Source organism: Pangasianodon hypophthalmus, chromosome 1 (genome assembly GCF_027358585.1).
Source record: "Pangasianodon hypophthalmus isolate fPanHyp1 chromosome 1, fPanHyp1.pri, whole genome shotgun sequence".
In the NCBI taxonomy this organism is placed as follows: domain Eukaryota; kingdom Metazoa; phylum Chordata; class Actinopteri; order Siluriformes; family Pangasiidae; genus Pangasianodon; species Pangasianodon hypophthalmus.
Window position 1 is genome coordinate 27,729,767 of NC_069710.1, and position 17,685 is coordinate 27,747,451.

At 37.4% G+C, this 17,685-nt stretch overlaps 1 long non-coding RNA gene across 1 annotated transcript; it reads right to left on the bottom strand.

Annotated features, from left to right (window-relative positions):
* Window positions 1–398: 398 nt before the first annotated feature.
* LOC117598133 (uncharacterized) lies at window positions 399–12,651 on the bottom strand. The gene is made up of 3 exons (XR_004578839.2): window positions 12,544–12,651; window positions 5,601–5,704; window positions 399–451 (listed from the first exon to the last, which is right to left on the bottom strand). It is a non-coding gene; the product is annotated as an uncharacterized LOC117598133 (long non-coding RNA).
* Between the last annotated feature and the right edge of the window lie 5,034 nt (window positions 12,652–17,685).

Sequence of the window (17,685 nt, forward strand, 5' to 3'; positions counted from 1 at the left end):
ATTACTTATTACTTATTATTTGTTTGCCTCGCACCTCTGGGGTTGGGGGTTCGAATCCTGCCTCCACCCTGTGCGTGTGGAGTTTGTATATTCTCCCCGTGCTTTGGGGGTTTCCTCCGGGTATTCCGGTTTCCTCCCCCAGTCCAAAGACATGTGCTGTAGACTGATTGGTATCTTTAAATTGTCTGTAGTGTGTGAATGGGTGTGTGAGTGCCCAGGCACCCTGTCCAGGGTGTCCCCCTCCCTGTGCCCCGAGTCCCCTGGGACATGCTCCAGACTCCCCGCGACCCTGTGTAGGATAAGCAGCACAGAAAATGGATGGATGGATTATTGCTATACATCTAATACATTTCTTTTTGTACAAAATCAGAGGTGTGTATAATTAGGGTATATAATCACCCTCGGACTCTCACTCTGGCGCCCCCTGGTGGATGTTTAGTGCAACACACTGCTGAAAAACACCAACAAAATCTCATCACTTAGCCTTGCTTTTTATACTTTCACATATTAATGACATACTTCAACACTGTAAATACAAGAATAACGATATTACACGAAATTATTATTTACTGATTAATAGTGCAATAATTGAAAATGCAAAAACATTGCTGCTATTTTTTAGTTTTATATATTTGTTACCTATTTTATCTAGATTTAGAACAATATCTATATTGAATATTCATGTTATCAGGGTGTTTTCCCATTAATTAATTAATAAATACCTTTATTAATTAATTAATTAAGTCAAATCAGTATTAAATGTAGAGGTATTAAAATTTCATCTTTGTCCGTGAAGTTCTGAAGAGAAACAGGACGTTTCGGACAAAAATCCTTCATCTGCTGTGCAAAATGTTTCTGAGGCTGTAGGAGGTGAAACCAGCAGATAGGTTATTATCTATAGGTTAAGTGGTGGATAATAGATTAGATAATAGATTTTGTCAAAACATAGTAGATTTTTTCATAGAATTTTCCATTTCCATAGTTTTGAGGCTCTTTCAACATATGTTTCTTCACATAATCTCTGCTAACAACAAACAGCAGTGAAAACAGAGATATCATTAATGTCTAGTTTTCAAGTTTCAAGTTTATTGTCATGTGCATAAAGAGAGCTTGAGCATCTCTATACAATGAAATTGTATATACAATTTTGTACAAAGATTGTGCTACACTTACACATTCCTACCCAGACACAATGCAAAAATAATACATGAACTCTATATAGTACAAAAAGTAGCAAGCTCTAAACACTGAAAGTCATGTCGAATGGTAGAGGTTCTCACCAGGGGAAAGCAGAAATCTTTCAATCCTATGGTACACAGATGCTCAGTGAAACCATCAGCCAGTCTCATCTCGGTTTAATTGATATACAACAGATTGCAAGTCTCACTTGAGACACAATAAACAGCTCCTGCAGTGGTGCATGGTTACCAGTGTGTAGCAAATGGCACCAGTTTTTACTGATATTTCAGCTCGTGTCCTGAACAACAGGCTATTATTCATCCTGACCTGTCAGTACTTCGCCCTCTGGAATTACTCTCACGCTTCATCAAATCACTGTATACAATAAACATAACATGTTCATTCATTCATCTTCAGTAAGTGTTTAATCCTGGGCAGGGGTGCGGTGGAGTCGAGTATATCCTGTTAACACTGCGTGCAAGGTGAGAGAACTCACCCTGGATGGGATGCCAGTCCACTGCAGGGCACCAAGTACACACACATTCACACACTCATTCACACACAGTTTTTGGACAGTGCGAGGAAACCAGAGAACCCGGAGGAAACCCAGGCAGACACAAGGAAAATCTGTGAAACCCCTCCCAAGACAGTAACCTGAGGTCAGGATCGAATCGGAGGCCCTGCGGCAACGTGCTGTCCCAAACATAACACACACCTACTGAAAATTTCTGCTTAAAAATGAGAAGAAATGAACTTCAATCTATCAAAAACTTTCATTACAACTGCTTACTAAAATGATGGTATTTTCTCCCAAAAACATACCAAAATTACTGAAACCTTTATATTTTACATTCTCGAAAGGTGGATATTTATTTTCACTAATTGTACCTACTTTAATAGATCTAGTACTTTTCTTTTGGTAGAAAATTAACTCCATATTTCTAACAGCTAGCGAACAAACTAAATCCAACTTTATAAATCCAGATAAATAACACATAAATACAGAGTGGAAAAAATAAGACCCCTAAACAAAACAAGCTTAACATAACTTGATAGTATTTTCTCCTGAAAATATTTGCCAAGATTATTGCCATAATTCTTAAAATTATTATTTTAAATAAACATTATATAAATAAACAATATATATATTTATACACACACACACACACATTTAATTTTTTTTTCAATAGATCTAGTACTTTTCCTTTGGTACAAAATCAACTAAATATTTCTAACAGGTATATAATGAGAGAGAGAAAAAAAATTCTGAATCCCAAAATGGTTCCCTGCTGCCTACATAAGGGTATAAAATCAGGCCTACAGTCTGAGCAGCAGACACTCGGGCTCTCACTCTGGCGCCCCCTGGTGGATATTTAGTGCAACACACTGCGCTTTGCTTTTAATTAAATTCCACACCTATTAATAATATCAATAATTATTATAAACATAATGATATTACAGGAAACAGTTATTCACTAATCAATAAGAACATTTGCTCTAATAAATCAATAATAACAACAACAACGACAATAATAATAATAATAATAATAATAATAATAATAATAATAATAATAATGTGTCTCTTGTTACTCGACTGTGATTGGCCTTCCAAAAGGCGTTGCAGGGTTCCATGGAAACGGATCATTCCACTGAGCGCTGGTTAATGGGGGGAACCTGACGTGCAACACACCACAATTGTTCATAACTCGTTGGTTATTAATATTGGTTATTAATATTGTTTTCATTCTTTATCTTTCTTTATTTATTTTTGATCAATGAGCTAGATTTTGATCTATTTATCTTTTAAGGTTTTTAAAAAAAAATCTATCTATCAATATATCTGCACATTGCTGAAGCTAGTAATTTAGTTAGTAGGGTGTTCATTCATTCATTCATTCATTCATTCATTCATTCACCCATCCATCCATCCATCCATCATTCACCCATTCATCCATCCATCCATCCATTCATCCATCCATCCTTCATTCACCCGTTCATCCATTCATCCTTCATTCATCCATCCATCCACCAACTCACTCATTCATTCATTCATTCATATCTGGAGAAAAACTTCACTATTAAATATAGATGTAACAGAAATTCAATTTAGTACACAAGGTTTCCAGAGAAATTATGTTTTGGACAGAAGTCCTAAAGTGCTTCTGAGGCTGAAACCAGTAGATATTCAAGATGGCTGTAAGATGGTAAGAAGCTGTGAGCTTGTAGATGAACTCTATCATAGCAACAACTAGCAGTGACATCATTAATGTTATGTCCATTTCTGCTGAAGTGTCTCCCCAGTGGAAAGCAGAAGTCTTTCATTCTTATGTAACGAAGATGACGAGACGACCAGAACAGCCAGACTCCTCTCGGTCCACTGATGTACAGGTGATTGCATCATTTGCAGGAGAGAAAATAAACAACTCCTGCTGTGATGCACGGAGACCAGTGAGTGACAAAACCTGATCCTTTGGAGCCTGTGCTTTTAGTGGCTTTCTATATACAGTAAGTGCAACTTAATCACAGATATGAACATTTCCAGTGTGGAAGATACCAGTACCAAATGTGTTTATAAGTAATGGCATTGCAGTTTGTACTTGCTCATGTGTTTCTGGTTTCTGTCTGTGTCTAATAGTGTAATTTAAGACTTTAATTCTCCAACTCAGTGTTCTTCATTCGGAGTAAAGCCATCTTGACTGCCAGGGCACCAACATGCCCCCCCTCCCCCCTCCCCCCCTCATAGCATAAGTAACACTCTGTTGTTCAATATATACAATACACAAACATTCCTAAGTACAGATAGGAAAGGTATTATTTCCTGTCATTAATTTAAAGTCACACCTCTCAAAAGTCAAAAGTGCTCTTACAGATTCTGATCAGTATGATTATGGTAAATAATTCGGCTTAGAAAAGTGTTGTTCTTGATATTTATTTATGAGGCAGATTATCTTTAGAATCACAAAAGTCATCTAAAATATATTTCCTTTGCCTGGTCTTCCTCCTGCCTGTCACAGCTGGCTGCATCACATTCTGCCTCAGGTGGAAATTGTTTTGGTTAAAGTAGTTTCTTTGGCCAATTTAGTATAACCAATCACACCTACATGCATGTTTCTGAACAGAAGGAGGAAGCCAGAGAACCCGGAGGAAACCCACACAAACACGGGGAGAACATGTGAAACGGTACACACACAGCCGCTCGAACTCAGGCTCGAACCCAGAACCCTGGAACTGTGAAGTAGCAACGCTACTCATTATGCTGCTCTGCTTTTAATTCATTTTTTAGTAACTAATTAAACCTGTCATGGTCTTGAGCTCATCTTTCTGAGTGCCACATCTGCAACTCATCATCATTTATCAAAATAACACACACGTCATGCTTTAAAGGAAGATTTATTTTTGTGTAAAGTCATCTTCTCTGGTAATCACAGGATCCAGCCTGCTTGCAGTAATGAACTGTGGGATAGTTTTTAAGACAGACTTGCATATTTTTTAAACTTACACTTTGAAGCATATAGTAATAAGATCATAGTTATATGATTATATTGATTTTGTAGGCAAAAGGGGAATACACGTCTTATTTATTGTTAGCGTACACACAGTCTTACATGCTCTGATTGAAGCCCTGTTCAATTCTGCTAATACAGGAAGTGAATGAAGACAGATGTGTCTTGTCTCTACAGCACAGGAGGAATTTTTACGCCACATTGTAGATGAAATTTTATTTAAAAAGTCATGGAAACGGCTGAAATATATGGGATATATAATTAATTTCGTGTTTCTGGTGCAAGTCATAAATTTAGTAGTAGGGTTTCTCTTATTGACTACATTGTCATGTAGATGAACCAATATTATATGACTGCAATATAATTTTTCAGTTAGATTTAAATTATAGTTAAGTAATATATTATACTTTCTTTTTTTTTTACATTTCACTGAACCAGAATGTGGAAATGACTGATCACACTAAATTGTTCATAACGAGTACATAACAGTAGCAAGCTTTTGTTTTTGTTTAACAGAGAGTTATTCGGGTGATTGAACATGCTTTAGTGTAATTAAATTTCATGTACCATGGAAAATGAATGAATTCATTTGCACAGTAGGATGTATGTGAGGGGTAAAGGGACATCAAGTCCACTAGATGGCATACAGGTAAAAGAATAAAACCTCACAGCTGAATACTGGGTTTTTTTTTTTTCTTCCTTTCTTAATAAAGCTTATTTATAATCAGGCCCTGGCTCATGGTTGTCATTATGTCTTGGCTTATGTGTAATAATTGAGAACATCAGTCTTTTTCTCTTGCCCAGAATTACATTTTTAGGGCAAATAGGCAACAAATACCCTACACCGGGGACCAAAACTTGCTCAGTTATGGCTTGACCTTTAGAAGTGAAGAAATAGAGTTTGGATTACAGATGTACCTTCAGTTCCTAGAAGTCCTATTGATCTTCATGTTTCTTATCTCAAGTAATAGATGATTTGTTCCATCTCTCCTCTGTCTTCATTATGCAGTTTGATGTGTCTTCTGAAAATATATGGCAGGCTGCATAGTTACATAAAGTCATTTGGAAGACTTACAGAAAGTGCAAACAGCTGACTGTACAATGGTACAAAGGACTAAGAGAAGCTGTAAGGATTAACAACCTGAAATACTAATGCTGGTTTTACAAGTGCTAGAGTATATCTAAAAATTTTAAACCTAAGATAGAACCTAAGTAAGTAAATAGCTGGATATTTTTTATACTAGTATATAGTTCTATACTAGTATATACACTCACTATAATAGGAACACAGCTACACGTGCCCATTTGTGAAATTATCCAGTCAACCAATCATGTAGCAGCAGTGCAATGCATAAAATCATGCAAATGCAGGTGAAGAGCTTCACTTAATGTTCACATCAAATATCAGAATGGGGAAAAATTGTGATCTCAGTGACTTTGACCATGACGTGTTTGTGCTAGATGGTGGTTTGAGTATTTCAGAAAATGCTAATCTCTTGGATTTTCATATACAGCAGTATCTACAAAGAGTTTACAAAGAATGTCTGAAATCATCTGCGGGTGGAAATGCCTTGTTGATGAGAGAGGTCAGAGGAAAATAGCCAGACTGGTTCAAGCTGGCAGGAAGGCTACAGCTATTCAAATAACACTCTACAACTGTAGTGAGCAGAAAAGTATCTCAGAATGCACAACATGTCACATGTCTTTTGAGGCAGATGGACTACAACAGCAGAAGACCACCTAGAGTTCCACTCCTGTCAGCCATGAACACGAATCTGAGGCAGCAGTGGGCACAGGCTCTCAAAAACTTGGCAGCTTAAGATTGGAAAAAGACAAGGTGATGTTTTTCTAATCTTAAGCTGCCAAGTTTTGGTGAGCCTATGTTTTTCTAATCTTCAATTGCCCAGCTTCAGACTGGTAGGGGATGCTCATCAATAAGGAGCCAGGACACTTAGGCAAGTAAGATTTAATGTTATGAGTCTGCTTAAATCTCAGAGAAAGACGCATCAGTTGCCATGAGCGTGGGTGTGTATTTCTGCGGAGTTGCTGCGATCAGTAGGTTTAAGCAAAACATTGACATGACACTACATTTCTGGGATGTGGAAAGGCATTTATGGCTGGAAATTCTGAAATTTTAGGTAGCATACATATGATATATACGTACATTGATGTCATACTAAATAGTATGCCAAATAATCTTTTGCCATTTAACCTAATAATTCACTCACTCACTGACAGTAACTGCTTTATTCTGGTCAGGGTGGCAGTGGATCCAGAGCCTAACTCAGAAACAGTATGTATGATGCAGGAAAATACCCTGGATGGGATGCCAGTCCATGGAAAGGCACCATGCACACACATTCACCCACTGACACATTGATACCTATGGGCAATTAGTCTTAGCTAATCCAACTACTGGTGTGTTATTGGGAGTTTTGAGGAAACCAGAGAAGCTGGAGAAAACCCACATGGAGAACATACACAGAAACGCCACTCAGACAATAACATGAGCTCAGGAACAGGAACCTTCACATGGCACCACAGTGTTGCCCACTGAATAATTAAGATAATTAATATCAAATAGAATGCTCCAGGGATGCTGTATCATTCCTGAGCCTGGGTTACTGTTGGTGCAGAGTTTTGCATCCTTTATCCTCCCAAAAACATGATGTTAGGTGGATTGGCTACTTTAAATTGCCCCTAGCTATGAACAAGTTTGTGATTGTGTGTGTGTGTGTGTGCATGGGGCTCTGGTGTCAATTCAGGCATCATGTCCAGCGTTCCCAGGACGTGCTGTGGATCCATGGCGGCCAGGGCCAGGATAAAGCGCTTACTGAATATAAATGAAATGAATTAGTTGAAAAATGACAGGTAACCATTTGCCTTAAATTTTGAGTTGCTGGAAGAAAGAGAGACAACAGCTTGGAGTGAAAACAAACCTAGGAAAAATGAATTAACTTCACTGTCTTGGTGATAAATTACTTTTTACAGTGCAGTTGACAGACAGAATATTATAATTGTGGTGTAATTTGAATGGCACCAACAAAAAAATGAGCCATTTTCTGAACTGCAAAGAAGCATTTAAGCACTCAACATTGTCACAGTTCTATAAAAAACATTTGAAGAACCCCTTTTTGCCTCCAGACATTTGCTCTTCCAGATGCTGTTCATGCATGTGTACACACACACACACACACACACACACGCACACTCTTGTAGCTAAGTGTCTTGTTGCCCAGCCTCTTGACAGACAGATGGGTGGTGAAGCTTAAGTTCTGGGTTTTGGGTGATGGCTCCTGCCACTCAGCTCATTTTCCAATCACTGCAGCTGCAACTGAGCTTCTCTGCCAAATAACTTCAGTGTCAGTCCGGAGTTAGGATCGATGTTATTGAATATAAAACGTGACCTCGAGGTAAAAGGAGTAAAAGTAGAAAACTAAGGCAAAGTTACTTCTTTGTTAAGCCTACGGAGACTCTCGGTAAAAATATGTCTGTAGCACAGTATGGCATATCAGATATTTATTAACTCATTTAAAAAACAATACAATATCTACATGGGAGCAAGGCGCTGTGACCGTTCTGTATAAAATCCAGGCTCGGTAAGGACCAGTCACATCTGACTCTCTCTCAGTGTTAATTTCAGCAAACTTCATTTATGTGAAAAATACTGTCAAGTTAAGGTCACAAAGTATGTGGAAGAAATCAAGTGCCATAACAAGATCAGAATTTTAGAGAGGTCCACACTGCAGAAATGTGACTCACTTCATATTTAATAAACCACAAAGCCTAATGTGTACTACACCAATTGCTAATTTATAATCTGTTATGTTATACTTTCATTCTTCTATAAATTCCTCTGACTCTAGTCAGACTGCTTAAAATTACTGAGTTAAATATTTGTGTTTGCACTTATCTCCGTCTCTTTTTCTCTGTGCATGAGCTTGTCCTCTTTTTCTCCCTTGCTTCTCCTCACTGATTACTGAAAAAGCATATGTTAAAAATACCACGTACCCTGCAGCTAACTGGGTAACCAATGTTACTGCTATCAGATAATATTTCTGCGATCAGCTCACGTTACCGCAATTTGCAAACTGATTTGGCTAGAGACATTCCAAGGAGTTTGCATTTTACAAACCACAAATTGCCGCCATAAACCTTTATATCATTTATACCTTAATATCAATAAACATTTATATCATAATTATGTACGATAGTAGCTTATAACATGTAGCTTGCATACCTCTCAACAAGAAGTTAAAGTCTGGTAGTATTTCATGAGAGCTAAATATAATGGGCACTTAAGTCTAGCCAAACCTAAAGGGACCTCCACAAGTTTTTCTGTATGCTACTTTCAACCACCACATTACCTCGACATTGCTGTTTCCATTTTGAATTTGACAGCCTGAGAAAATTCCAAAACTACTAAGCTTTAGACCTCTGTGTCCTCATAGCTAGTTATGGTCATGATAAAACAGGAAGTTTGGCTTCCCAAGTGGTGTAATGGTCCAGGCATCAGGAGATTGCAAGCTCAAATCCTGATGATGCCACAAATGACTGGTTGAACTTTACACATTACTGCCTTCTTGCTATACTATGTAGAAAAGAAAGCATTTAAATTTGAGTGACTGCAAGTTAAGATAAAATTGCTGCATTATTTTTCAGTATAAGCAAGCAGCTTTGACTCAACAGCCCCACCCAAAACTGTTGAGTTTTGCTGAGCAAAAGTAACAAGACACAAATTAAATATCAAATGAATAAACACTAATTAAAAACAATAAAGTGCAGCGTCTACTATCTTCCATTTTGCACAAAGCAGAAGTAAGTGTATAAGAGTAATGATTTGATAATCTGGTGGCACTCAGAAGAGGATGGGTTCCCTTTTGAGTCTGGTTCCTCTCAAGGTTTCTTCCTCATGTCTCAGGGAGGTTTTCTTGGCACTGTTACTTTTGGTTCATTAAAGATCTGAATCGAAATTGACATCCAGATTTTTGTAAAGCTGCTGTAAAGGATTCACTAACTTTAGCAGCTCCCAGCAACTTTTACTGGCTCTCTCATGCTTTTCAGAAACCTAAGACAACAACAGAACTTCCTGGTTCTGTTAGGTTTTATCAGACGATCCCATCTCCAAATGTAAAGACGCATAATGTTTTAATGTATAAAGAAACAAATCAAAACAGCAGAAGTAACAAACAAGGAAGATAAATTCAATTAAAGTATTATGACTTCATACTACTGGAATAAGTACTTCTGGCAAATATTTAAGACATTACAAAGCAGAACTACATCTATATTTAAAGAGTGTTGAAGTGTTATAAAACTTAAGACAACACATAAAAAATCCTGTGGTTATTTAAGTAGTTAATGTCTCTAGCTTTCTAATATGGTACTATGAGGAACCTCTGTACTATATTATATATAAACAGAATAAAAGAAAGAGAGATAGATGCGACAGACTACACATGAGACAGAAAGTACTGGCAAATTGTATTGAATTTTGAGCATCAGTTTTTATTGCATTATACTCTTAGAAAAAGAGGGTTCTTCAAGAGTTTGTTGGATAATTAAGTATTCTTAGCTACCTAGCATGGCTCAACATGGAACCGTTTCTGATAGGGAAACATTCTCTTCTCCAATGTATCTCTTTTGTCTGTCCATCCATTTTTCGTTCTGTTTGTTGTATTTCACTGAAACTTTCTCACATGCCGAAACCAACAAGCAAACAACAAATGCTGTTCTTTCATCCTGCACCAAAAGCACTCCTCACGGCACATCACTTCTGGGAGAAGAAATAATTTTTCACACCTGAATGGAGACTGCGGATATGCTGCTGTTTTCAAAACACAATCTTAGACAAGGCTGGTTAATTCTGCACGATGCATACACCTGTATAACACCGAATAAGAGAATGTGAGTGTAAAAAAAAGAAGAGAGTTGGTTTGCTCAGGGGGATATGAAGGTGCAGTGTGTGTGTGTGTGTGTATGTGTGTGTGTGTGTCTCACTGGAGCATTAAGAAAAGAGTGCATAAGCACTTTCTCAGCACCTGTCAAACCTGTTCTCCAGCTGCATCTGCTCTCCCTGGTGTCTTTCAGTTGTCAGTTATGTGTTTCCAAACTACCTCACACAGCACAAAACTTACCCTACACTTCTTCTCTGTCTGCAATCCACTTCTGCCTGGCATACACACACACACACACACACACACACACACACACACACACACGTTTATCCTACTGTCCTTGAGAGGTCCTTGCATTGGCATAATTGTTAATGCTCCGCCTACACCTAACCATAATCAAAACCTTGACTTCAATAACCAATAGGAAACCGTTTGCTTCATGTAGTTTTTTTTATTTTTTTTTAATAAAAGTCATTTCATGCTCACCAAAATATAACACACACACTAACATCTGTATTCCTTTCTCATATCTCATATCTCCTGAGCATACCATCTCTCTTGTATCTCCCATATACATTATTTCTGTTTTAGCTGGAGGTGTGTTTTACTTTACCACTCAGTCTGGTATTCACTTCATTCCCTTAGCTCTTTGTGTAGAAAGTAGTTTGCTCTCACAGCACAAACTCATGATGCTTGTAATATTTTATAGGATTCGACAACTCCAACTTTGTGATATACGAGTAAAGCTGTTACTGTCCCAAAGGCGATAGACAAAAGCCTACTGTGCTCATATCAAATTGGATTTTTCTCTTAAGTGATATTCAATTTTACACAACAAGTCAGCATAATTTTCTGTCAGCATAATTTGGCCAAAATGGCCGCATCAGCATATAAACGTAGTTGTGGTCAGAACATCTGGTGCCTTTCTTTTGTAGTTGGTCATTTTTTTTCTGATTTGACTTTAATGATAAGATCTGATCACTGTGAGGTAATATAACTGACCTGTAATATTTTTAATTGCATTTTGGTCATATATCTAACAAACAGGTATAATATACTGGAGTCAGTTTTGTCTTTTGCTGGTTAGATAAATGCTGCTAAACTACTACTGCAAGAAAGTTAGTGTTTACTGATATTTTTGCTGCTATTTGTACTGCAAGTGGAATGAAAATGATTGGTAACACTTCTTTTAAAGCTGGTGTTCATAAAGCTAAATGACACCTACTTACATCCTTTTAATAGAGAAATAGAGTGGTGAGACAGCCTTTTGTATTTATGCACCAAAGAATGCATTACCCTTAAACATTTGCCAGGCTCCATCACTGATTAAAAAAAAAAAAAAATCACTTTTATTAATTGGTTTACTTTTACTGGCCTGTTACTTTTATATTATTATCATTATTTTATGTACTTTTATTCTATATTTAACACATTTTATTACATATATTTTGATATTTTATATTATTATTTTATTTTTTTTGTTTTTTATTTTTATTTTTTGTCACACTGTAAAGCACTTTGATCTGTATTTTAAATTTATGAAAAGATGAATGTTTATTATTATTATTATTATTATTATTATTATTATTATTACTATATTTATTTATTTATTTTAGGTATTTACAACTTCCATAAACCTATATTAATGTTTATAAAGGCTTACTGCGAATCATCACCTGGCACAAAGACCACACTTTGGATGTTGAGTTTATGCAATGTCTGAGGGTTTTTCTTGACATTAGGTTGTATTTTGACATTTGATGGTCTGACTTATGGTAGAATGTTCTGAAAACTGACACTGTGAACATGTGGTATTATTACTGAAATAGTAATAATTCAATAAAATTTATATATTTCTGCACAAAGAAAATGTGCAGCAATGATTCAGAATTTTCACTTTGTCAGTAAAACTATATACTGTAAAGGTTTATGTGTATTTATGTCAATTGTGATGAAGGGCTTACCAAGGCATCATGTATCTCTACGAGCTCTGTCCATGAATAAAATCATTAAAAAAAAAAGAAAAAGAAAAACCAACTATAGCATATAAAAAATGGCTAGTAGCATGAGTGCAAACAGGTGAGTGGTATTAGTAATCAGGTGACTGTGAGCAGGAGTAGGTGCTTGACAGGAGGTCATATGATGAAGTTGTGAGCTGAGGATCAGGGGAATTGTAGTCCTAGGTGTGACAGTGTAAACAGTCAGTTCATACCTTATTTACCTCTGTTTATTGACAGATTATTATGTTCAGCTCAGTTTGATCTATGAGTTACATAGTAAAATTAAAAAATATATACTCACTGTCATATTCCCTCATCACATAATTTACACTCGCACCTGAGCTTACACTCCTGCCATTATATCATCAGTATAATGTGTCTATTTCTGTAAATATTGTTTGTTTTGCTAATAACTGGGGTGAATATAATATGTAGTGGCCAGTTTACAAATGGATTAGACAATTGTATTGCTATAAGTAATAACCCAGTCACCTAGTGCTAAGAGAACATAATGAAGAGAACATAAGTGATATATGCCAGTAAACAAACAAATAAAACTACTACTACTAATAATAATAATACAACTAGGAAAAATGCACCACATTGAGATAAGATACAAAATGTTTTAAGTTACATTTTAACACAGTGCAATTAGACTCACTGACCATTTTAAAAAGAACATTCATGCAATTATGCAATCAGCCATTTGGCAGCTGTACAATGGATAAAATCAAGCAGATACAGGTCAAAAGTTTAAGTTAGTGTTTACCCCAAACGTCAGGATGGGGGCTAAAATATGATCTCAGTGACTCTGACCGTGGCATGGTTGCTGGCGCCAGACGGGCTGGTTTGAATATTTCAGAAATTGCTGATCTTCTGGGATTTTCACCCACAACAGTGTGTAGAATTTACACAGAAAAACATTCAGTGAGCAGCATTTGTGTGGGTGGAAGTATTGACTTGTTGAAGAGAGAGGTCAGATGAGCATGGCCAGACTGGTTTGAGATGACAGGAAGGCTACAGTCACTCAAATACAACCCTCGTGAGTAGAAGAGTATCTCAAAATGCACAGCATGCCAAACCTTGAGGTAGTTGGGGTATAACAGCAGAAGACCTCATTGGGTTCCACTCCTATCAGCTAAGAACAGGAATCTGAGGCTACAGGGGGCATAGACTCACTGAAACTGGACAGATGATGATTAGAAAAACATCACCTGGTCTTTTTCAATCTTCTCAATTTTGTGGTTGGAAGGAGTAAAAAGCTCTCTGTTGAATATAAATATAAACATATTTATTATATTTATTAGCATATAATGTGCTTAGAATTTGAATAGTTGGATTATGGATAAAAGAATAGAATGTGATTCCATCTACTCTAGGTCTGGTACAAAAAAAAAAAAAATTAAAAATGGCTCATCATGGAAAAAGGTTTCTCAATATGATAAAATAGGCATGTAAGTGATTTGCAGTGGTTCTACGTCTTATATATTTTGGCCTTGTATGTAAGCCAAAACGTCATATTCAAACAAAATATAGTCTATGTATTTCAACATAGAGTGAATAGATGGATTAAACCCATAAAATGCACCTATATAGCAATCATAATGAGGTCACTGATTGTATTTTATTTTTTCTTTACACTGAAAAGGGGTTCCTTGGTAAAAAAGAGTTTGAAAAACTCTGGTTTAGTGTAAGCACATGTTTTTCTCAGAAGGAAGTAATGACATAAATCCTTGCATGTTTGCTCTCACAACCCCTGCAGTGTCTTCCCATCATGCTGATAATCAAGGTTATAGTGAAGAGACTTTGCGAACATAAATAGTGTGTTTATAATTCAGAGCACACCCTCACTGTTGCAGTGTGCAGCCACAACAAACCGCTGAAACAGGTGAGATGTGTGACAGACTGTAAAATAGGCCACTTTTGGACTCTTTCTTCTTAGGATGGATCTGATAGCAAACCTGAGAGACAGCATAGGTTAATGACCAAATCAATGTGGTGGTCCACGGCTCATGACACAGACCAGTTATAAAAATTCACGCAGTCACATACACCGATCAGCCATAACATTAAAACCACTGACAGGTGAAGTGAATAACATTGATTATCTTGTTACAATGACACCTGTCTAGGGGTGGGATATATTAGGCAGCAAGTGAACTGTCAGTTCTTGAAGTCGATGTGATGGAAGCAGGAAAATGGGAAAGCGTAAGGATCTGAATGACTTTGACAAGGGCCAAATTGTGATGGCTAGATGACTGGGTTAGAGCATCTCTAAAACGCGTCTTGTGGGGTGTTCCCAGTATACAGTGGTTAGTACCTACCAAAAGTGGTCCAAGCAAGGACAATCAGTGAACCCTTGAAGGAAAACTGGTGAACTGATGACAGGGTCATGGGCGTCCAAGGCTCACTGATGCTCATGGGGAGTGAAGACTAGCCTGTCTGGTCCAATCCCACAGAAGAGCTACTATAGCACAAACTGCTGAAAAAGTTAATGCTGACTATGATAGAAAGGTGTCAGAACACACAGTGCATCACAGTTTGCTGTGTATGGGGCTGCGTAGCTGCAGACTGTTCAGAGTGCTCATGCTGACCCCTGTTCACCACCAAAAGTGCCTATAATTGGCATGTGACCGTCAGACATGGACCACGGAGCAATGGAAGAAGTTGGCCTGGTCTGATGAATCACGTTTTCTTTTACATCATATGGATGGCCGGGTGCATGTGCATCACTTACCTGGGGAAGAGATGGCACCAGGATGCACTATGGTTAGAAAGCAAGCCAGCAGAGGGAGTGTGATGCTCTGGGCAATGTTATGCTGGGAAACCTTGGGTCCTGGCATTCATGTGGATGTTACTTTGACATATACCACCTACCTAAACATTGATGCAGATCAAGAACACCGCTTCATGGCAATGGTATTCCCTAATGGCAGTGGCCTCTCTCTGCAGGATAATGTGCCCTGCCACACTGCAAAAATTGTTCAGGAATGGTTTGAGGAACATGACACAGAGTTCAAGGTGCTGACTTGGCCTCCAAATTCCCCAGATCTCAATCCAATCGAGCATCTGTGGGATATGCTGAACAAAAAAGTCTGATCCATGGAGGTCCCACCTCGCAACTTACAGAGCGGATCTGCTTACGTCTTGGTGCCACAGCACACCTTCAGAGGTCTTGTGTTTTGACAGCGGCACAAGGTGGACCTACAGAATATTAGGCAGTTGGTTTTAATGTTATGGCTGATTGGTGTGTGTGTCTATCTATCTATCTATCTATCTTCATACATATATATATAAAAGATTAAGATTAAAGCACTGATTAAATCTTAAGATTTAAAAAAGATTAAGATTAAAGCTGCCACTGCAGGGCCCTTGAGGCCCTTAACCCTCAACTGTTCAGATGTATAAATTAGATATATGTGAGTCACTCTGGATAAGCGTGTCTGCCAAATGCCATAAATGTAAATGTATATGATATTCAGCCCTGAGTTCACAGCTCAGGTCATCAGTGAATGCCCTGATGGGGGGCTACCGAACACCAGACTTGGGCCGGTGTCCTCTACACTTCACTTCTGCCGACTTGACAAGCATGTTCATGGCCAGGGCGAACAATGTCACTGAAGTGGTACAACATCAATGTTGTTTTGCTGCAAGATGATTAGGTTATAAATGTGGAGGTTGGTATGATGTCTTTCAGTGGAGTTGTAATGTCTTCAAATGTGATTTTGTCATTTTTCCATTAACCAGACTTTAAAAAGCTAGAGCTTTGTTCTGTTTGAGACACATGGAAGAGAAACATATTTCTGTTCAGGAAAGTCTGTAGTTTTCAGAAATATATATAGAGAAAATGTCAAAATCTGACCATGTCAATGATTTTCCCAGGCAACCACACATGATAAACCTCGTGCACTTTTCCCCTAACCTTTAGCACAAAATTGGTCTCTGAAAGTTCAACACAAGAATATATCAGGTCTTACTGAAAAATATGTCCATTAACATGTCAACACCAAATTGAAAACTTTCTGTGGCCACAAAGCCTCTGCGTGTGTTCGTTAAAGCTCTCAAAAGGGCCGTGCTGTGCTCCACTCACATGAAAATGGGCCCTTGAGTACACGCAGCAGGACTCAACCCACTGATCTTTGAGATTTATAATTATGGACAAGCTGCTGATTGCACCTGTCTGCACAAGTCACATCTCCAATGCTCTGCTCTCAGAAACAGACCAAACAGAGTGAGAGCGAGAGAGTGAAAGAGAGCGAGAGAGAGAGTAAAAAAACATCTGCCCCTGTGATGATGATGATGATGATGATGATGCTGTTTCAAAGTGAGGCAGCTAAATTGGCTGTGCTATAGCCCTTAATTAAAGCCAGCAATGAAGGCCAATGTGTACTTGACCTTCAGGAAGTTTTATTTTTCTCAAAGGCCCTCTAATTGCAGGGTTGACATCTGCACACTCACAGCTGTTTACTGTAGCATGGAAATTCAACTGTCATCGAGACATATTCATGTCTCAGAGTGAAAATATTCAATCACTCAGAGTGAAATTAGACCTTTACCTACAGTAGCTGGTGGCTGAGGCATTCATGTCAGTGCACTTTCAGTAAATTAGTGATGAGCATTAAAGATTAAGAGTATATATATATATATATATATATATATATATATATATATATATATATATATGTACTGTATATATATATATATATATATATATATATATATATATATATATATATTAGTTTAACATGTCTTATAACCTCTAGATGCCCATTAGATGATCATGGCCAGTATGATGGTCAAATGTGTCACAAAAAATATTTCTTTCAATTGTACATTTGAATCATTTTCCATCATGGCAACATTGTAAAAGTGTAACACATCAATGTCCAAATCACAGATTATAGCTTGTTCAAACATTACAAACATCATTCAGACATGTACAAACAGTACAAAATGTCAAATTCCTAACAATTTTTCACAACTAAAGTGGCATATAAAGATAAAAAAATTAAGCATAGAGTTAAGGGTGGTTAGTTAAGGGTGTTGATATTAGGGGTTGCATAGTCTAATTCACTAGCTGCCACAGTGGGGATGTCGCTTTGTGAG